This window comes from Prionailurus bengalensis, chromosome X, assembly GCF_016509475.1.
Source record: "Prionailurus bengalensis isolate Pbe53 chromosome X, Fcat_Pben_1.1_paternal_pri, whole genome shotgun sequence".
Classification (NCBI taxonomy): Eukaryota; Metazoa; Chordata; class Mammalia; order Carnivora; family Felidae; genus Prionailurus; species Prionailurus bengalensis.
Genome location: NC_057361.1, coordinates 60,886,445 through 60,909,050, shown reverse-complemented (window position 1 = coordinate 60,909,050; position 22,606 = coordinate 60,886,445). Strand labels below are relative to the sequence as shown.

The 22,606-nt window shown below is 37.8% G+C and overlaps 1 long non-coding RNA gene across 4 annotated transcripts in view; it reads left to right on the top strand.

Moving 5' to 3' along the window:
- Positions 1-22,606, top strand: part of LOC122478041 — a 66,426-nt gene that overhangs the window by 31,156 nt on the left and 12,664 nt on the right. Inside the window, exon 5 of one of the 4 annotated variants that reach the window (XR_006295818.1) lies at positions 7,082-7,192. The exons of the other annotated variants lie outside the window; for them this stretch is intronic. This is a non-coding gene — a long non-coding RNA (uncharacterized LOC122478041). The remainder of the gene's footprint in view (positions 1-7,081; positions 7,193-22,606) is intronic. 4 annotated transcript variants of the gene reach the window in all.

The following is a 22,606-nucleotide window of genomic DNA, read 5'->3' as shown; positions in this document are numbered from 1 at the left end:
ACTATAATTTGGGGTAAGGAATCACATCAGTCATAAATGCAGCCTTTTTCATGATGTCCTCAGATAAAATTTTGTCCATTTTTATTTCATGTTAAATTGTTGGTCATCATCCATTCCTTTCTTTTAGAGTCATAGTACTTTGGTAGCCTGAAGTAATTTCCAGATTATGTTCATTTCACAGAAACTTAAAAATTTGTTGAAGTAATGTTAAATGTCTGATTTAGGTTCTGCTTGGGCATGTCTTTGTCCCACTATGGTCCCTCTGACATTAGACCACATACAGTGAAACCTTGGATTGTAAGTTGTTCTGCAAGTGTTCCACAAGACAAGCAAACATTTCCAATAAATTTTTTTTTAATTTTTTTTTTCAACGTTTATTTATTTTTGGGACAGAGAGAGACAGAGCATGAACGGGGGAGGGGCAGAGAGAGAGGGAGACACAGAATCGGAAACAGGCTCCAGGCTCTGAGCCATCAGCCCAGAGCCCGACGCGGGGCTCGAACTCACGGACCGCGAGATCGTGACCTGGCTGAAGTCGGACGCCCAACCGACTGCGCCACCCAGGCGCCCCTCCAATAAATTTTAACTTGATAAATGAGCAACATCTTGCAATATGAGTAGTACGTGATGCCAGACATCACATGATCAGAACTAAGCCAATGGTTCTTGAAATTCAGTTTGATATATGAGTGCTTTGGATTACAAGCATGTTTCCAGAAGGAATTATGCTCATAAACCAAGGTTTTACTGTGTAGTAATCCCAAGGGGTCAGTATATCTTGTAATTGTAGTGACTGATCTCTGATTGGTAATCTGATACTTTGGGATTGATTATTTTCTAGTTAAGAGACTGGCAGACTATGTCTGTCAGTACCTGGGATCAAATAATTGGTATATTATATAAGCATTGCACCCTGGATCTGAAATTACATTGCTGTAATGTAAGCTGTAGACTTACCCATTTTCAACAAGTTGTATGAATCTCTTAAAACCAGTGAATTTCTACCAGAGTCATGGAGGTCAAATGTATATCTTAGAATTTGTAGGAGTTTACTAAGCATTAACACTTGAGACTCAGGTTAGGTTGCAATCATACAAGGTGGCCTGCCATCTTGCTTTGGCATATTTTCCTATAACCTCTGATTGGTTTGGGAGCCTAGTGGCAATTTGATAGCTGTTCCTGATATATAAGCCTCTTGCTGATATATACAAGGATTTGTGCATTTGTAGACAGAGAATTTTTATCCTTTTAGAATGTTATGATTCCAATTCTTTAAAACTGCCTGGCACATAGTAGATGCTCATTAAATGTTGAATAAACATTGAATCACATGTATAAATGGTACTATATATATCATCCCCTAAATGCAAACAATGTATTACACGTTTATTCATATTTTTATGTGTCTTACAAATTGTCTTTAAGTACTTGCACTGGTAATACTATGTCATAGTTTATGAGTAAGCAGTTTTAATAATTTGATTCATTGGGTTTCTAGATTATCCTTTGAAAATGTTCCAGTTTTACACTCATAGATTATAATTTTTTTCAAAAATAATAACACATGCAAATGGAAAATAGTATAAAATTCAATTTGTACTAAAGTTAATTTAGTTCAAAGTTTCCTTTCCACCACTGGTTTTCTAGTCCTCAGTCTTCCTTCTTTCCAGATACAAGTATTATTATTAACTTCATGTGTAACCTTTCAGAGATCTCTGCATATCTAAGTCAGTAGTCTTGTTATAAAGTCAGCATATTGTAGAGACAGTAGCCTGATAAAAACTGAAAAATGAAAGAAGTCTGTAGACCCGTGTCTGATAGTGATATATAAGCAAATAACCTAAGTATAGATTTGGTAAAAAGAACCCAGAAGCAGATTCATGAGTAATATGCAAACAAGTGGTATTCATGCCAACCATGCAAGGATGGTTCAATTTTAGGAAATCTGTGAATACAATTGAGGATGTTGTAGGTCAAAGGAAAAACCATCATATGAGTAGCTCTACAAGTTGAACTTCCTTTTAGTATTTTTATGATTTAATTAAAATTGATGTCAGTCATCATATAATCTCACATTTTATTTTAAGGGGCCAGTCAGCTGTCCAGTATCATTTATTGAAAATCCATCTTTTGCTTAATTAAAATTATATCTGTCAGATATTGAATTCTCGTTATTTGGGTCTGCTTCTGGGCTCACTGGTTTCTGTCATTAACTTTCTTTTCCTATGACAGTATGGAATTATTTTGATTATATAAGTATAATAAATGTTACTGTTTGGTGTCCCCATTTGCTGCCTGTCCACATTTAGATTCATTTGTGATGCCATTCTATATACTCTAAATTTCTTGGTTCTACATGATAATTTTTGCATCAGTGACTATTCATTATGGCTCCTGACTTCCTCACTTCAACAATTTACTGGAATAGGCTCTATCTTGAGGTTTTTCATTATTCTATTTGGTGTCAGTTCTGTCCAGGGTTTTGTTTGTTTTCCTCAGCTGCTATTATATTTTTTTTCTGCCAGATGTCCCATAAAGATGTCACATAGGGTGCATGTGTTGGGGAGGGAGGAAGAGAAAGAGAGACTTTATAACAGAAAAAATTTACAAGTTAAAATTAATACGTAGGGTGATTTTAATCAGAATGCATGTAACATAATAGAGCTATATCAGAAACAGTATAGACAATGTTTCATGATATATGTTTTCTTGCATGCCTATTGCTGCACATTGCTTGTGTTCTTGGTTGAGTGAAAAGTAATTTTTATGGGATGTTTCATGACTGTCATACTCGTAAAGAGTCCTTCCTTTGCCATGTGTCTTTGCATGTCTTAAACAAGACCCTTTGTCATACATAAGCCATTCAATTTTACATTCTAAAAATCATTGGTTTGGGCATTTAACGAGACTATGGGCTATGCATCAGAAAACCTGGCTCTTAGTTTAAAATGAAAATTCATGTATACCATAATTTACTTATTGAACAGTTTACTTATTAATAAGGCTTTTGGTTGTCTCTTTAATAAATAATGCGGCAGTGAAAACTTGATCCATGTGTCCTTATTTCTATATGACAGTATGGTGGTATCCTTGTAAAAGTTGATAAAAAAAATATGAAGTTTTTGTTTATTAAAGTTCCTCCAAAATTGCCTATCCATGGGGCGCCTGGGTGGCGCAGTCGGTTAAGCGTCCAACTTCAGCCAGGTCACGATCTCGCGGTCCGGGAGTTCGAGCCCCGCGTCGGGCTCTGGGCTGATGGCTCAGAGCCTGGAGCCTGTTTCCGATTCTGTGTCTCCCTCTCTCTCTGCCCCTCCCCCGTTCATGCTCTGTCTCTCTCTGTCCCAAAAATAAATAAACGTTGAAAAAAAAAAAAGAAAATTCAAAATTGCCTATCCAAAACTATTTTAATATAAGCCATAGTGCTTTTATTTAAGTATTTTATAGTTGCTTAAGTAACTTTCTTCAAAATATACAAGACTATGGACTGCTTAACCTGTAATTTAGGACTATATCACAAAACAGGTTTTCCAAAACTTTCCTTGAACACTAGGGGGGCCCCACAAGGATATCATAAACTTGATTCAATTTGCTTTATTGAATTTGTATTAAGTCTAATTTTTAACACACACAAAGTATCAAAATGTGTGATAACCTCTTTATAGAAGTAAACATTTTTTTGGGTGGATGCCACCATTCTGTTCGGTATTAAATAAGCTTTCTGTTTTCAGAAAAGTTTTAGATTTACAAAGAAGTTACAAAGAGTTCTCATATACCCCACACTCAGTTTCCCTTATATTAACATCTTATATTACTATGGCACATTTGTCATATTCCCCCTCTCCCCAGCCCTTGTTAAACTCTAATCTACTTTCAGTCTCTGTAAATTTGTCAGTTCAGGGTACCTCACAGAATTGGAGCAGTGCAATATTTGTCCTTTTGTGTAGGGCTTGCATCACTTAACAAATCCACAGGGTTCATCATCTGTGTTGTTGCATGTGCCAGAACTTCATGTTTTTTTATGGCTGAATGATATACCATTGTATGTATATACCACATTTTGTTTAGCCATTCAGTTTGTATATGTGCCATGTTTTGTTTATAGATACATACATTAGTATATATTTATTTATATACATATTTTATTTATCTACCATCTAGCTAATGGATAGCACTGCCCTAGAAACATATTTTTGGTTAATTGTTATCGCATTTCATTAGTCTGATTAAATTGGTCATAGTAAACTATGCAATAGGAAGTTATTTAACTCTTGCAATAAAATCTTGAAAATGTCTCTGGAGTATCAAGATAAAACTTCAGCCCACTGGAATTAGGAAGTATGCGTATCAATATTAGCACAATTTATCCAAAAATTAACAAAAATGTTTTCTTATTCTAGGTGTGATACCTTTGGCATCATCGTATATTTTCCTCAGTTAAAATTAAACAGTAACACTGATTGGGCGAGTAGTTTTGTGATTTAAAAAGTATTTTTCTTTTAGCCATTATTTTTAATGTAGGCTATAGCATATGCTAGGTAGAATTGTATTACTATCCACTTCCCAAACATCTCTTTGCTTTCCTTTTTTCTTATTCTCTTCATACTTTCTCAGGGCCTTTAGTCAGTTTCTCTAGGGAAGAATAAGTTCAAATCTATACCTATCACTCAAAAAATTGTTTTCTTTCCTCCATTATACATTGTATTAAAGTATAAAAGGCATAGATATTCATTGTAAAAAATTTGAAAGAACCATAGCACAATTAAAAAAGAATGCACAGGGGCGCCTGGGTGGCTCAGTCGGTTGAGCGTCCGACTTCGGCTCAGGTCATGATCTCACAGTTTGTGAGTTTGAGCCCCACGTCGGGCTCTGTGCTGACAGCTCAGAGCCTGCTTCGGATTCTGTCTCCCTCTCTCTCTGCCCCTCCCCCCCCATGCTCTGTCTCTCTCTGTCTCAGAAATAAATAAACATTAAAAAAAAATTTTTTTTAAAAGAATGCACAGAGGGGCGCCTGGGTGGCTTAGTCGGTAAGCATCCAAATCTCGATTTTGGCTCACCTCATGATCTAACGGTTGTGAGATTGAGCCCCACGTTGGAGCCTGCTTGGGATTCTCTCTTTCTCTCTCTCTCTCTCTCTCTCTCTCTCTCTCTCTCTCTCTCTCCCCCCCTTACTCTGCCCCTCCCCCACTTGTGCTCACACATGCATGCTCTCTCTACCTCAAAATAAATAAACATTTTAAAAAATCTTTAAAAAATAAAGAATACACAGAAACAGATTGTTGGTTTCTTTCTTTCTAGTATGTATGTATATTACATAAATAATTAGTATATGTGTATTAATAAGGTTTTTAGATACTCTTGAGTGTAGTCAACATAAAATGTTAAATTAGTTTCAGGTATACAACTTAGTGATTAGATGGCTCTTGAGTTACCAAGAACATTTTCCTATCTTTAGGAATATCTTTAGGAATACACACAAGTCTTTTATTTGGGCCATGATTTTTTATATAATACTTACATATTTTTTTAAACATTAGGATTATTTTAAGTTTTTTTAAACAACACTTGAACATAACGTAGTTAACGTACTTGTAGAAACATTTTTCTGTGCATATCTCCTTGATTATTTGTTTTACTATAATCTTGTTAGACACTGATTATTTTTGTCCATTTTGCATCTCTTGATTAGATAATGTGAACAAAGTCAAGTGTAAAGTAATTAGAGCAAATATTGTTCGTATATCCCCTACATCTCTTCACACTTAATTCATTCTCACCTCTGACAAACATAATCATCTCATGCCCTGCTATCATCCACTATTCTTTGTTTTCCTCTCTCAGCCCTCTGTTATGAGATTGTTCTTTCTCACAAAATGATATACTTTTAATGGTCATAAGATTATTTTACCATTTTAATTGGTTTTCCTGGCACGTTCTACCAAATACATCTATTTTTTTTTTCATTTCAGTACCTCTTAATTATCTCTTACCTATTTGTTCTATTTCAGGCAGCATTCCATTTTATACAGTATTCTTTTTTATACTAGTCTTTTGATAACAATAGTTCACGTTAGCTGAGCACACACAGTAAGCATTACACACTGTTCTACATGTGCATTAACTCAGTTTTAATGCTCAGGAAGTACATTCTAATATTATCCTTTACTTTTTCAGATGAGGTAATTGAGGTCAGTTACACTCAGTAACATTGCCCCCAAATGTCACAGAGCAGGCAGTTTGGCCCCACAGTCTCTACTCTATAGGCTCTCTCTCTCTTCTTTATCAATGATGCTTTAGTTGTGGTTCAAAAAAGAAAAAAAAAATGAGGTCCTTTTCAGTGTCCGATGGTGACTGTGTTCCTGCAAGGATTAGGAACTCTTTAAGAGTATTTTTTTTTTAAGTTTAAATGCTGGTCCAGCATAGTAGATACAGTTAGAAGAGTTTAGAGGATAGGAGTGTCAGGATTAACTGGGGCACCTCTCTAGCAGAACACCTGGATGTGATCCACGTCCCCACATCTGGTTTTCAAACATGGCAGGCACAATGAGCCTCAGAAATGACCTTTAATAAAGGCCATTTCCTCCCAAGGTTGGTTTGTTTTAAAGATAGCCAAACATGATTGTTTTGATCATTTCTACTTGATATAATAATCTCACCAACACTCATGCTAGTATGGTTTTTAGTAAATTTCAGAGACAGGTTTTCAACCCAAGAGAAGTTCAGAACTTGGCCATGAATGTCCAGCCAGTAAATTGTAAACTCCTTTTTTGAACCCATGTCTTACGGTGCAAAGGCTTAAATTCTTAATTGCCCTGGGATACTACAGTGTCCTCTTCGGGCTTTGCTGATACCCTTGACATCTCTGGTGTTTCCTCTTGTGATGTCTCCACCCTGCCAATCTTTTATGCACATGTTTTTTTCAACTTAGCCACACTCCAGGGGGGAAGCCCTTTAAAATGAGACTTGTTCCAAAGTACTCCATTGGCTTCCCAAGTAGATATATACCTTTTGGTTCTTTTATCTGGCTGCTGGGACAGAGATTCCTAGGAACCAATGCGTCATCAAGTCCATTGTTTTGCCCCAGGTGTTTCTTTCCAGCTTCAGTTTTGGAAATTGAAGTCCCTCTACCTTCAGGTCTTCAGCCTCCATTTGACTCCCTATCATGTTCACTGAGGATTGTGGAATTAAGTCTCAGGTGAGGAGTCATACTATCCCATTTGGGAAGAGGGCTTTCTGTCAGAGGGGAAAATTTTTTATTCATTTAAACTGCAGAATAAATTATGAACTATATGCATTAGCCAATTGATTGGTTTTAAAGAAAACTCATTAACACCTGGGTGGCTCAGTTGGTTAAATGTCCGACTTCAGCTCAGGCCATGATCTCATGGTTTGTGGGTTTGAGCCCCACGTCAAGCTTTGTGCTGACAGCTCAGAGCCTGGAGCCTGCTTCAGATTCTGTGTCTCCCTTTCTCTCTACCTCTCATCTGCTTGCACTCTGTCTCTCTGTCTCAAAAATAAACAAACATAAAAAAAACTTTACAGAAAACCCATTAACAACATAGCTTTACTATGTCCTGAGTATCTTATGTCTATATTCCTATTGATTATTTTTTGAAGTTTATTTATTTTGAAAGAGAGAGAGAGTGCATGCAAGCAGGGGAGGGGCAGAGAGGGACATAGAGAGAATCCCAAGCAGACTCCAAGCTGTCCTCTCCATCCATGAACCATGAGATCATGACCTAAGCCAAAATCAAGAGTCAGACGCTCAACCTACTGAGCCATGCAGGTACCACTATTCCTATTGATTATTATGTACCATGGGCATTGCAGATATTCTCTTCCCCACATTCTCTAATGAGTTAATTATAATTGGTGTTAATATCATCTAAATTATACGTATCATGAAAGTGTGAATGGGGAGAGAGAATTTCAATGAGATCAGAATGTTTTTAAGTTATAGTTTGAATTTGAAGGCTCAATTTATGGCATTTCACATTCCAAGGAAAGCTTTGAATTATTTAGGATTCAGTTAACTCAGTTATATCACAGAATGATAAGCATGGCTAACCTTCACACATGAAAATTTCCCAATATCATCCTGGCCACAGATGAGCTGTATGCACACATGTCCTTGTCTAAGAGAGACATAGGGTTCCTTAGCAGTTGCACTTTTGATTCAGTGAAAGTGCAGTTAGGCTCCTCCAACAAGACAGTTTTTCTAAGTAAGATTTTTTTTTTATGTGACATTTTAATTTTATTCTCAAGTTGGCTAATATACAGTATAGTCTTGGCTTCAGGAGTAAATTCCCGTGATTCGTCACTCACGTACAATACACAGTACTCATCCCAGCAAGTGCCCTCCTCAATGCCCATCACACATTTTCCCCACCCTGCCACCCCCATCAAGCCTCAGTTTGTTTTCTGTATTTGAGTCCCTTATAGTTTGCCTCCCTCTCTGTTTTTATCTTATTTTTCCTTCCCTTCTCCTACACTTATTTGTTGTTTCTTAAATTCCACATATGAGTGAAATCATATGTCTTTGACTGATTTCACTTAGCATAATACCCTCCAGTAAGCTTTTTTTTTCAATAGGAAAGAAAACAGCTGTGCACAGTGGGAGATTTGAACACTGTGTTCTTCAAAGATACCTGTGGCAGTGGTTGGGGCTGTTAGTGCTCACTGCCCTGACAGAGACTTGCTTTGGCAGGGTAGAAGGACAGTGGGCTTTGGGTGTCAGATTTTGTGTCTCTGGTGTTGACTGCAGCTTTCTTGAAAGTCAGGCTGTACTCCTTCTCCAGGGACTCCTGAAGTGGTGGAATTCTTTAATGCCTAATTAGTCTTAGTTGCTATCTTCAACATGTTTGCTGTTTGAAAATGTTCTAATATGATTTTGTTGCCTGTAGTGCCCCTGCTCTTTGGGAACCATATGATTGCAATAGCATTTCCACCCGTTGGTTTTAAGGCCAGTTTTTCTGCAAGCAGACAAGAAGTTGTTTTAGTGTAGTGCTAGCACTTTTTGTCTTAGCCAACTGGTGTTCTTTTTTTAAGTTTATTTATTTTGAGAGAGAGAGCCCACATGTGCACATGTGCATGTGCGAGGGAGAGAGAGAATCCCAAGCAGGCTTCGCACTGTCATCCCAGAGCCCAACATGGGGCTCAAACTCACGAACCATGAGATCATTACCTGAACCGAAATCAAGAGTTGAATGCTTAACCTACTGAGTTAACCAGGTGCCCCTAGCCAACTGGTGTTCTTCTAAAAACACTGGGGTTCTCAACTATCCCCTGATGGGCTGGGTTGTATTTTTCTAGTTTGTTAATGTCTATTACTATTGGTAGCCATTATTGTTCATTTCAAGCATTCTACTGCCTAAGACATATTACTTAAATTTTCATAAAGTTAAGATTATACAGATAATTTCCTACATTGGTAGTGTAGCTAAGCTTAGCAATTTTTTAATAAACGCTTTTGAGATATTTTGTTTTCTTAAAAGTGTGCTAATGTCATACTTCTCTGACTATCCATCTGCCCTTCCTAAGTATGCTCTTGTAGACCCTGTATTGTATTGCTGACAGCCACCGCTGGAGAATTGCTGTCCTGAAATAGAATAAAGATCTCAGACATGGTGCTGCTTTTATTTTTCTAGCTTAACTGATTCTTTACATGGGACTTAACATCCAGTCAGCAGCTAAACTCAGCAAAGGATTATCTTGCCATGTGTATGGCTGTAATGAATTTCCAATTTTGGTTTCTGTATGGACAAATGAGAAGCAAATAAATCTTTTATATGTAACTGCAACCTTGTCCTTCTAGTGCAGAGCTCTGTTCCAAGTTTAGACCTAGTAAAATTTTGCTGCTTATTAAAAAATACTGCATCTTAAGGGCTTTTGATTTTTGGAATTATGTATTCATTCATATACATATAAACACACAGGGATACACATCAGCCACTATGTTTTAGGTGCAATGTTTAATATTAGTTAGAAAGCCTATTTCCTAGTTGGGCTACTTCCATCCTGTGCAAATAGTACAATCAAGTTGCCCAATAGGATTACAGACTGAGTGCCTGGGTGGCTCAGTCAGTTAAGTGTTTATTTCTGCTCAGGTCATGATCTCGCGGTTCATGAGTTTGAGCCCTGCATCGGGCTTCGCACTGATGGTGCAGAGCCTTCTTAGGAGGATTCTGTCTCCTCTCTCTGCCCCTCACCTGCTCACTCACTATCTATCTCTCTCTCTCAAAATAAATAAATAAACATTAAAAAAAAGATTATAGACTGGACACCCATTTTCGAAATACTGAGGCATTAACTGTGTTCTATAGTGCAATAATGTAGTCTTTTGCTATCAGATAACAATTTTCTGTGGGAAATTTGATATTGTAATCAGATGCTATGATAATACTGAAAACCTGGATAGCTATACTTCTACATATTTATGTATTCACATTAGCTCATGTTACTAATGTCCTATACTTATAGCTTCAGTCATCTTCCCTTCATTTGAGAACACTGCCTAGAGGCTTACAAACAACAGTACGGGTTTATGGAGTTCCTAATGGTCTATTCTGCATTGCCCCTTTAGAGATGTCATTACATACCCACTTCTCAGGGTATTTTCCAGTTGCATTTCATTAGGATCCCTCAATTCTATGCCAATACAATGAGGCTTTAAAGAATTTGCTGCAAATTATTTTGCTTTAGTGTTGTTACCTGTGTGGCTCAGCACATTACAGTGCTTTACATGTGTAACTGTTCATTGTTTAGTTTTAGTTCAGTGTTGCTATTTAGATTGGGTATATTCTAATAGTATTAGCTATTTAACTGCCTTTTGCCCCTTCAGTTCAGTTGACCGCCTGGAATTTTGTCTGTTACCAAAATATTAAGTATTAGGATCTGCCAACCATGGGATGAGTAGTTTTGGAAGTACTGTTATTTGCCATATTATGAAACCATAAGTCCATGAGTTGTTATACTGCCATTGTTGACTTAATAAAAAAAAAATGTACCCACAATTTTATCATGGTGTGCTCTCATTATTTGTTGAATAGTATTAATCTAAACCATAGTCACCATGATGATTCAAATCTATTTGGAAAGTCTTAGACTGTTTCCACATTAAGACAATTTTGGGTTCAAGCCCTGTGTCGGGCTCCACACTGTCAGCTCGGGGCTTGGGATTCTCTCTCTCTCAAAATAAATAAATAAACTAAAAAAAAAAAAAAGACAATTTTGCTATTCCACTGTCTTGTTTGGTTGTGAGTTATCATATTTTCCTATCTGTTGCCAGAAAATATATGTTGTCTAGTTGTTGACTCAGCAGTTCCTTTGTACTGTAGATACGGTCCTGCAAGGATTTTTTTTTTTTTTTTTACCACCTGTGGTTAAATGTAGGAGTACCTTCTGTTTTTGAAGTTCTGTAGTGACGGTTCTTTGTCGAGTCTTGCCTCTGGTACTTCACTACTAGATCATTATTTAGCCCAACTATAATATGGGATCTTGTTTTGACTCCACGGTGTTACTGGAAAACTTATATCTCCTAGTGGATGAAAATATTTCAGTGGTAGGGCTAATCTCCATGTAGTTGGTATTCCTTTGTCTCTAATCTTTGTTTACATGTTTATGTGTTATACCTATACTTACTGGGCAGTTTGATCCTTTACAAATCCTTTACCTTCACACATGGCCAAGATACCAGTAACCACTATTTGGGGGCAACCTGTCAATGGACTTATAGCTAACAAGTGTCCTCTCAATTTTGTAATAAGGTTAAATGCTTTAGAAGATTAAACACCTATCTTAGCAACCCTACTAATCAGATTGACTCTGAATAAGGCAATTAACTTAAAAAAAATAATAATCGTGACATCATTCATATACCCTGAAATTCACCCTTTTACTTTTCAGTGGCTTTTAGTATGTTCATAGAATTGTGCAATCATCATTTCTGTACTGCTGTAAAACATTTTTATCACCCCAGAAAGAAGCCTTATACCTGTTAGCAGTAATTCCTCCTTTTCCTCTTTTGCCAACCCTGCTACCACTAATCTAACTTTTGTCCCTGTGGATTTGTCTATTCTAGACATTCATTTGAATGGAATCATTCAATGTGTCTTTTATATCTGACTTCTATCACTTAGCATGTTTTGGTGGTTTGTCCATATTATAGTATAACTCAGTGTTTCATCCATTTTTATGTCTGATTAACATTCCAGTTTATGGATTAGCTTCATTTTGTTTATTCATCTGTTGAAGGACATTTGGGTTTCCGCTTTCTGTCTGTTAAGAATAGGTGCTATAAACATTCGTATACAAGTTTTTACATAGACATATTTTCATCTCCTTGAGTATACCTACATTTAACATTGGAATTGCTTTGTAATATGGCAACTTTATTTATAATGTTTTAAATTTGAAAAGTTTATGAAAGTGCTTGCACCATTTTACAGTATCACCAGCAATGTGTGAGGATTTCAACTCTTCCCTAGTCTCACTTGTTACTTTTGGTCTTCTATAAAAAGAGCCATCCTAGTGGATGTGGAGTGTTTCATTGTGGCTTTGACCAGTATTTCTGTGTTGAGCAATTTTTTATGTGCTTATTCGCTATTTATATTTCTTTGGAGAAATGCTTATTGAAATCCTTTGTTCGTTAGAATTGGGTTATATGTCTTTTTGTCATTTTATTGTGAGAATTCTTTTTTTTTTTTTATGAAATTTATTGACAAATTGGTTTCCATACAACACCCAGTGCTCATCCCAAAAGGTGCCCTCCTCAATACCCATCACCCACCCTCTCCTCCCTCCCACCCCCCATCAACCCTCAGTTTGTTCTCAGTTTTTAACAGTCTCTTATGTTTTGGCTCTCTCCCATTCTAACCTCTTTTTTTTTTTTTTTTCCTTCCCCTCCCCCATGGGTTCCTGTTCAGTTTCTCAGGATCCACCTAAGAGTGAAACCATATGGTATCTGTCTTTCTCTGTATGGCTTATTTCACTTAGCATCACACTCTCCAGTTCCATCCACGTTGCTACAAAAGGCCATATTTCATTTTTTCTCATTGCCACATAATATTCCATTGTGTATATAAACCACAATTTCTTTATCCATTCATCAGTTGATGGACATTTAGGCTCTTTCCATAATTTGGCTATTGTTGAGAGTGCTGCTATGAACATTGGGGTACAAGTGGCCCTATGCATCAGTGCTCCTGTATCCCTTGGATAAATTCCTAGCAGTGCTATTGCTGGGTCATAGGGTAGGTCTATTTTTAATTTTTTGAGGAACCTCCACACTGCTTTCCAGAGCAGCTGCACCAGTTTGCATTCCCACCAACAGTGCAAGAGGGTTCCCGTTTCTCCACATCCTCTCCAGCATCTATAGTCTCCTGATTTGTTCATTTTGGCCACTCTGACTGGCGTGAGGTGATACCTGAGTGTGGTTTTGATTTGTATTTCCCTGATAAGGAGCGACGCTGAACATCTTTTCATGTGCCTGTAGGCCATCCGGATGTCTTCTTTAGAGAAGTGTCTATTCATGTTTTCTGCCCATTTCTTCACTGGGTTATTTGTTTTTCGGGTGTGGAGTTTGGTGAGCTCTTTATAGATTTTGGAGACTAGCCCTTTGTCCGATATGTCATTTGCGAATATCTTTTCCCATTCCGTTGGTTGCCTTTTAGTTTTGTTGGTTGTTTCCTTTGCTGTGCAGAAGCTTTTTATCTTCATAAGGTCCCAGTAATTCACTTTTGCTTTTAATTGCCTTGCCTTTGGGGATGTGTCGAGTAAGAGATTGCTACGGCTGAGGTCAGAGAGGTCTTTTCCTGCTTTCTCCTCTAAGGTTTTGATGGTTTCCTGTCTCACATTTAGGTCCTTTATCCATTTTGAGTTTATTTTTGTGAATGGTGTGAGAAAGTGGTCTAGTTTCAACCTTCTGCATGTTGCTGTCCAGTTCTCCCAGCACCATTTGTTAAAGAGGCTGTCTTTTTTCCATTGGATGTTCTTTCCTGCTTTGTCAAAGATGAGTTGGCCATACGTTTGTGGGTCTAGTTCTGGGGTTTCTATTCTATTCCATTGGTCTATGTGTCTGTTTTGGTGCCAATACCATGCTGTCTTGATGATGACAGCTTTGTAGTAGAGGCTAAAGTCTGGGATTGTGATGCCTCCTGCTTTGGTCTTCCTCTTCAAAATTCCTTTGGCTATTCGGGGCCTTTTGTGGTTCCATATGAATTTTAGGATTGCTTGTTCTAGTTTCGAGAAGAATGCTGGTGCAATTTTGATTGGGATTGCATTGAATGTGTAGATAGCTTTGGGTAGTATTGACATTTTGACAATATTTATTTTTCCAATCCATGAGCAGGGAATGTCTTTCCATTTCTTTAAATCTTCTTCAATTTCCTTCATAAGCTTTCTATAGTTTTCAGCATACAGATCCTTTACATCTTTGGTTAGATTTATTCCTAGGTATTTTATGCTTCTTGGTGCAATTGTGAATGGGATCAGTTTCTTTATTTGTCTTTCTGTTGCTTCATTGTTAGTGTATAAGAATGCAACTGATTTCTGTACATTGATTTTGTATCCTGCAACTTTGCTGAATTCCTGTATCAGTTCTAGCAGACTTTTGGTGGAGTCTATCGGATTTTCCATGTATAATATCATGTCATCTGCAAAAAGCGAAAGCTTGACTTCATCTTTGCCAATTTTGATGCCTTTGATTTCCTTTTGTTGTCTGATTGCTGATGCTAGAACTTCCAGCACTATGTTAAACAGCAGCGGTGAGAGTGGGCATCCTTGTCGTGTTCCTGATCTCAGGGAAAAAGCTCTCAGTTTTTCCCCGTTGAGGATGATGTTAGCTGTGGGCTTTTCATAAATGGCTTTTATGATCCTTAAGTATGTTCCTTCTATCCCAACTTTCTCAAGGGTTTTTATTAAGAAAGGGTGCTGGATTTTGTCAAAGGCCTTTTCTGCATCGATTGACAGGATCATATGGTTCTTCTCTTTTTTTTGTTAATGTGATGTATCACGTTGATTGATTTGCGAATGTTGAACCAGCCCTGCATCCCAGGAATGAATCCCACTTGATCATGGTGAATAATTCTTTTTATATGCTGTCGAATTCGATTTGCTAGTACCTTATTGAGAATTTTTGCATCCATATTCATCAGGGATATTGGCCTGTAGTTCTCTTTTTTTACTGGGTCTCTGTCTGGTTTAGGAATCAAAGTAATACTGGCTTCATAGAATGAGTCTGGCAGTTTTCCTTCCCTTTCTATTTCTTGGAATAGCTTGAGAAGGATAGGTATTATCTCTGCTTTAAACGTCTGGTAGAACTCCCCTGGGAAGCCATCTGGTCCTGGACTCTTATTTGTTGGGAGATTTTTGATAACCGATTCAATTTCTTCGCTGGTTATGGGTCTGTTCAAGCTTTCTATTTCCTCCTGATTGAGTTTTGGAAGAGTGTGGGTGTTCAGGAATTTGTCCATTTCTTCCAGGTTGTCCAATTTGTTGGCATATAAGTTTTCATAGTATTCCCTGATAATTGTTTGTATCTCTGAGGGATTGGTTGTAATCATTCCATTTTCATTCATGATTTTATCTATTTGGGTCATCTCCCTTTTCTTTTTGAGAAGCCTGGCTAGAGGTTTGTCAATTTTGTTTATTTTTTCAAAAAACCAACTCTTGGTTTCGTTGATCTGCTCTACATTTTTTTAGTTTCTATATTGTTTATTTCTGCTCTGATCTTTATTATTTCTCTTCTTCTGCTGGGCATAGGCTGCCTTTGCTGTTCTGCTTCTAGTTCCTTTAGGTGTGCTGTTAGATTTTGTATTTGGGATTTTTCTTGTTTCTTGAGATAGGCCTGGATTGCAATGTATTTTCTTCTCAGGACTGCCTTTGCTGCGTCCCAAAGCGTTTGGATTGTTGTATTTTCATTTTCGTTTGTTTCCATATATTTTTTAATTTCTTCTGTAATTGTCTGGTTGACCCACTCATTCGTTAGTAGGGTGTTCTTTAACCTCCATGCTTTTGGAGGTTTTCCAGACTTTTTTCTGTGGTTGATTTCAAGCTTCATAGCATTGTGGTCTGAAAGTAAGCATGGTATAATTTCAATTCTTGTAAACTTATGAAGGGCTCTTTTGTGACCCAGTATATGATCTATCTTGGAGAATGTTCCATGTGCACTCGAGAAGAAAGTATATTCTGTTGCTTTGGGATGCAGAGTTCTAAATATATCTGTCAAGTCCATCTGATCCAATGTCTCATTCAGGGCCCTTGTTTCTTTATTGACCGTGTGTCTAGATGATCTATCCATTTCTGTAAGTGGTGTATTAAAGTCCCCTGCAATTACCACATTCTTATCAATAAGGTTGCTTGTGTTTATGAGTAATTGTTTTATATATTTGGGGGCTCCGGTATTCGGTGCATAGACATTTATAATTGTTAGCTCTTCCTGATGGATAGACCCTGTAACTATTATATAATGTCCTTCTTCATCTCTTGTTACAGCCTTTAATTTAAAGTCTAGTTTGTCTGATATAAGTATGGCTACTCCAGCTTTCTTTTGGCTTCCAGTCGCATGATAAATAGTTTTCCATCTCCTCACTCTCAATCTAAAGGTGTCCTCAGGTCTAAAATGAGTCTCTTGTAGACAGCAAATAGATGGGTCTTGTTTTTTTATCCATTCTGATACCCTATGTCTTTTGGTTGGCGCATTTAATCCATTTACATTCAGTGTTATTATAGAAAGATACGGGTTTAGAGTCATTGTGATGTCTGTATGTTTTATGCTTGTAGTGATGTCTCTGGGACTTTGTCTCACAGGGTCCCCCTTAGGATCTCTTGTAGGGCTGGCTTAGTGGTGACAAATTCCTTCAGTTTTTGTTTGTTTGGGAAGACCTTTATCTCTCCTTCTATTCTAAATGACAGACTTGCTGGATAGAGGATTCTTGGCTGCATATTTTTTCTGTCTAGCACCCTGAAAATCTCGTGCCAATTCTTTCTGGCCTGCCAAGTTTCAAAAGAGAGATCAGTCACGAGTCTTATAGGTCTCCCTGTATATGTGAGGGCACGTTTACCCCTTGCTGCTTTCAGAATTTTCTCTTTATCCTTGTATTTTGCCAGTTTCACTATGATATGTCGTGCAGAAGATCGATTCAAGTTACGTCTGAAGGGAGTTCTCTGTGCCTCTTGGATTTCAATGCCTTTTTCCTTCCCCAGTTCAGGGAAGTTCTCAGCTATTATTTCTTCAAGAACCCCTTCAGCCCCTTTCCCTCTCTCTTCCTCCTCTGGGATACCAAGTATGCGTATATTATTTCTTTTTAGTGTATCACTTAGTTCTCTAATTTTCCCCTCATACTCCTGGATTTTTTTATCTCTCTTTTTCTCAGTTTCCTCTTTTTCCATAACTTTATCTTCTAGTTCACCTATTCTCTCCTCTGCCTCTTCAAGCCGAGCTGTGGTGGTTTCCATTTTGTTATGCATTTCGTTTAAAGCGTTTTTCAGCTCCTCGTGACTGTTCCTTAGTCCCTTGATCTCTGTAGCAAGAGATTCTCTGCTGTCCTGTATACTGTTTTCAAGCCCAGCGATTAATTTTATGACTGTTATTCTAAATTCACTTTCTGTTATGTTATTTAAGTCCTTTTTGATCAGCTCATTAGCTGTTGTTATTTCCTGGAGATTCTTCTGAGGGGAATTCTTCCGCTTGGTCATTTTGGATAGTCCCTGGAGTGGTGAGGACCTGCAGGGCACTTCCCCTGTGCTGTGGTGTATAACTGGAGTTGGTGGGCGGGGCCGCAATCGGACCTGATGTCTGCCCCCAGCCCACCGCTGGGGCCACAGTCAGACTGGTGTGTGCCTTCTCTTCCCCTCTCCTAGGGGTGGGATTCACTGTGGGGTGGTGTGGCTCGTCTGGGCTACTTGCACCCTGCCAGGCTTGTGATGCTGGGGATCTGGCGTATTAGCTGGGGTGGGTAGGCAAGGTGCTCGGGGGCAGGAGGGGCAGGCTTAGATCGCTTCTCCTTAGGTGATCCACTTCAGGAGGGGCCCTGTGGCAGCGGGAGGGAGTCAGATCCGCTGCCGGAGGTTTGGCTCCGCAGAAGCGCAGAGTCGGGTGTTTGCGAGGAGCGAGCAAGTTCCCTGGCAGGAACCGGTTCCCTTTGGGATTTCGGCTGGGGGATGGGCGGGGGAGATGGCGCTGGAGAGCGCCTTTGTTCCCCACCAAACTGAGCTCTGTCGTCAGGGGGCTCAGCAGCTCTCCCTCCCTTTGTCCTCCAGCCTTCCCGCTTTCCGAGCAGAGCTGTTAACTTATGACCTCCCAGACGCTAAGTCGTGCTTGTTGTGGGAACACAGTCCGTCAGGCCCCTCCGCTTTTGCAAGCCAGACTCGGGGGTTCTGCTTGGCCGGCGAGCCGCCCCTCCGCCCCGGCTCCCTCCCGCCAGTCCGTGGAGTGCGCACCGCCTCGCCGCCCTTCCTACCCTCTTCCGTGGGCCTCTCGTCTGCGTTTGGCTCCGGCGACTCCGTTCTGCTAATCCTCTGGCGGTTTTCTGGGTTATTTAGGCAGGTGTAGATGGAATCTAAGTGATCAGCAGGACGTGCGGTGAGCCCAGCGTCCTCCTAAGCCGCCATCTTGCCACAACTCCCCGAGAATTCTTTATACAACTGGATAATAGACCCCTATTGGGTATGTGATTTGTAAATATTTTTTATTCCATTCTCTGGGTTGTCTTTTAACTTTCTTGTTTGCAGTACGTAAGTTTTTAACATGGATGAAATCTAATTTCTCTATTTTTTGGTCACTTTTGATTTTGGTGCCATAACAAAGACACTATCATTTTACACTGAGGTCTGCTCCATTTGGCATTTATTTTTATATATGGTATGAAGTATAAGTTCAACCTCATCCTTTTGCATGTAGATATACAGTTTTCCTACTACCATTTATTGAAAAGACTATCCTATTGAATTATCTTGACACCTGTATTGAAAATCCATTGATTCTAAATTCAAAGGTGTATTTGGGGCCTATAAATTTTTTTTCACTTATCTGTGTATCCTTATATCCAGGCAATACTGTCTTTATTATTTTATTTTTATAGTAAATTTTGAAATCTGGAATTATGAATCCTTCGACTTGGTTCAAGATTGTTGGACCCTGAGTTTCCATACGAATTTTAGGATCATTTTGTCAATTGCTATAAATTAAGATCTGGAATTTTGATGAAGATCACATTTAACCTGTAGATCGCTTTGTGGAGTATTGCCACATTAACTGTTCTCTCAGTTCATTAATATGGGATGTCTTTCCATTAATTTAGTCTTTAATTTTCTTCAACATTGTAATTTTCAGTATAGAAAGTCTTGTATTTCTGTTTAAAACTATTCTAAGGGCATATGGGTGGCTCAGTCAGTTAAGAATCTCTTAATTTCAGCTCAGGTCATGATCTCACAGTTGGTAAGATAGTGCCCCATGAGGATCTGCAATGACAGTGCAGAGCCTGCTTGGGATTCTCTGTCTCCCACTCTCTCCCTCTCTCTACCCCTCCTCCCACCTGCACATGTAAGCTCTCTTTCTCTCTCTCTGTAAAATAAACCTTTAAAAAATTATTCTATATGCTCCACTTTTACTCATAATGTTGATAACAGAATTATTCTCTTATTTCATTTTGATTATTAATTGCTAGTATATACAAGTAAAATTATTTTTTATTGGTACTGTATATTCTAAGGTTTCTGAACTCATTAGAATTGCTTCTTTTTATTCTAATAGTTTTAATTTTAGGTGGGGTGAGTTTCTTTTTGGTAGATTCCTTAGGATTTTTATGTATAAGATTATATTTCCTACAAATACAGATCATTGTACTTCTTTCTTTTTAATCTCATTGATTTTTATTTCTTTTTTCTGCCTAATTACCCTAACTAGAATCTCCTATACATTATTGGCAAGAGCAGTCTTCCTGGCCTTAGGGGAAATATACTTACCCCTAATTGCAATGATAGCTGTACAATTTTTCTAGATCCCCTTTGTCAAGTATGGAAAGTTACCTTCTCTTCCTAGCTTGTTGAGGTTTTCATTTTTTTTAATCATGAATGATTGTCATGAAATTTCTACATTTGTTGATATGATCATGAGGTTATCTTTATTTTGTATAGTGTATTAGATTCATTCATTTTCAGATACTAAACCAACTGTATTGAGGTAAATCCAATTTGGTCATGGTATATAATCATTTCATTTCTGGATTTGGTTTGCTAGTATTATGTTGGACTTTTTTGGAACTCTCTATTCATGAGGCATTTTGCTCTGTGGTTTTCTCATTTTATCTTTGTCTGGCTTTGGTATCAGACTACTAATGGCCCCAGAGAATGATTTGGGAAGCATTTCCCTCTCTTTTTTTTTGAACTTTAAACAAAGGATTGGTATTAATTCTTTTTAAACATTTCACCGAATTAGCATGAAGTCATCTTTTCATGGACTCTTCTTTTGGAAACTTTTATAGATTAATTATCAAATTTATTTTTCTAGGTCTGTTCACAGTTTTCTTCTTGAGTCAGATTTGGTTGTGTCTTTCAAGGAATGTGTCCATTTCACCTAGTTGGCACACACTTTTTGATATTCTTTGTGATTCTTTTTTTTCCCTATAAGGTTGGTAATGTCCCTTCTCTTATTCCTGATCATATTTATTTCAATTTTCTCTCTCTTTTTCATGGTCACTCTAGCTATAGGTTTGTCTTTTATTATTATTGTTTCAAAAAAACCAAATTCAGTTTTCTTGATTTTCTGTTTTTTCTATTCTTTATTTATTCCTATTCCAACCTGTATTATTTCCTTCTTCCTGACTCATTTGGTTTAGCTTGCCCTTTTTTAAATTTAAGATTGTTTATTGATTTAAGATCTTCATTTTTTTAATGTTTATTTATTTTTGAGAGAGAGCATGAGCAGGGGAGGGGCAGAGAGAAAGGGAGACACAGGATCTGAAGCAGGTTCCGCGCTATCAGCGTAGAGCCTGATGCAGGGCTCGAACTCACGGACCATGAGATCATGACCTGAGCCAAAGTCAGATGCTTAACTGACCGAGCCACCATGGCATTCTGAGATCTTCATTTTTATTACTATTTTTTTTACTTTTTGTTATATTTATTTATTTCTGAGACAGAGACAGAGCATGAGCAGGGGAGGGACAGAGAGAGAGGGAGACACAGAATCAGAAGCAGGCTCCAGGCTCTGAGCTGTCAGCACAGGGCCCAACACGGGGCTCGCACTCACAAACCGTGAGATCATGACTTGAGCCGAAGTCGGTTGCTCAACCTACTGAGCCACCCAGGCACCCCGAGATCTTCATTTTTATTTTTATTTTTATTTTTAAAAAATTTTTTTTTTCAACATTTATTTGTTTTTGGGACAGAGACAGAGCATGAACGGGGGAGGGGCAGAGAGAGGGATACACAGAATCGGAAACAGGCTCCAGGCTCTGAGCCATCAGCCCAGAGCCTGACGCGGGGCTCGACCTCACGGGCCACGAGATCATGACCTGGCTGAAGTCGGACGCTTAACCTACTGCGCCATCCAGGCGCCCCGAGATCTTCATTTTTAATATAGGTAACTACAGCTACAATTCTCCCTGTAGGCAATGTTTTTGTTGCATTCTATAAATTTTATATGTTTTGTTTACATTTTGAAAGTATTTTCTCATTCTCTTTATGATTATTTTTTTTTTGGCCCATTAGTTATTTAAGAGTTTGTTGTTTAATTTTCCCAAATTTGCAAATTTCCCAAATTTTATTCTGTTATGGATTTCTGATTTCGTTTCTTGGTGGGAGAACATACTTTGTATGATTTCAGTTCTTTAAGTTTATTGACACTTGTTTTATGTCTTAGCATATGGTCTACCTGGAGAATATTTAATTCTATTTTTTATTAGTATAGTTATCCAGCTCTCTTGGTTACTGTTTGCCTGGTATATCTTTTTATATCCTTTTACTCGCAAACATTTTGTGTCTTTGAATCTAAAATACATGTCTTGCAGATAACATATAGGTGGGTTATATTTTTTTATCTATTTTTGCCAAACTCTGCCTTTTTATTAGATTATTTTTATTTATGTTTAATGAAATAAAACATACTGATAAGGTAGGACTGATGTCTCTTGTTTTCCTATTTGTTTTCCATGTGTCTTATGTCTTTTTGTTTTAATTCCTTTTTTCTTTTACTGTATTTTTAACTTACTTTTTTCATGATTGCTCTGCTATTTCAGTTAACATCTTACCTTAAAATAATTGTTTTCAGATTAATTTCAATTGTGTACAAAATTTGCTCCACTATATCTTTGTTCCCTCCCCTCTTCTTGGTGTTGTTATTATACAAATTACTTCTGTGTGCAATGTAAACATATCAACACAATCTTCTAGTTACTCCTTTATGCTATTATCTTTAAGTCAGAAATGAGAAAAAACATTACATATAAAAATAGATTTTTTTGTCTCTTAAATTTATTTATGCAGTTACCTTTATTCATGTTCTTTATTTTTCATTTATATGTGAGTTACCGTCTAGTGTCCTTTCATTTCTGCCTGATGGACTCTTTTGTATCTCTTATAGGGCACATCTGTTAGCACTGAATTCTTTTAA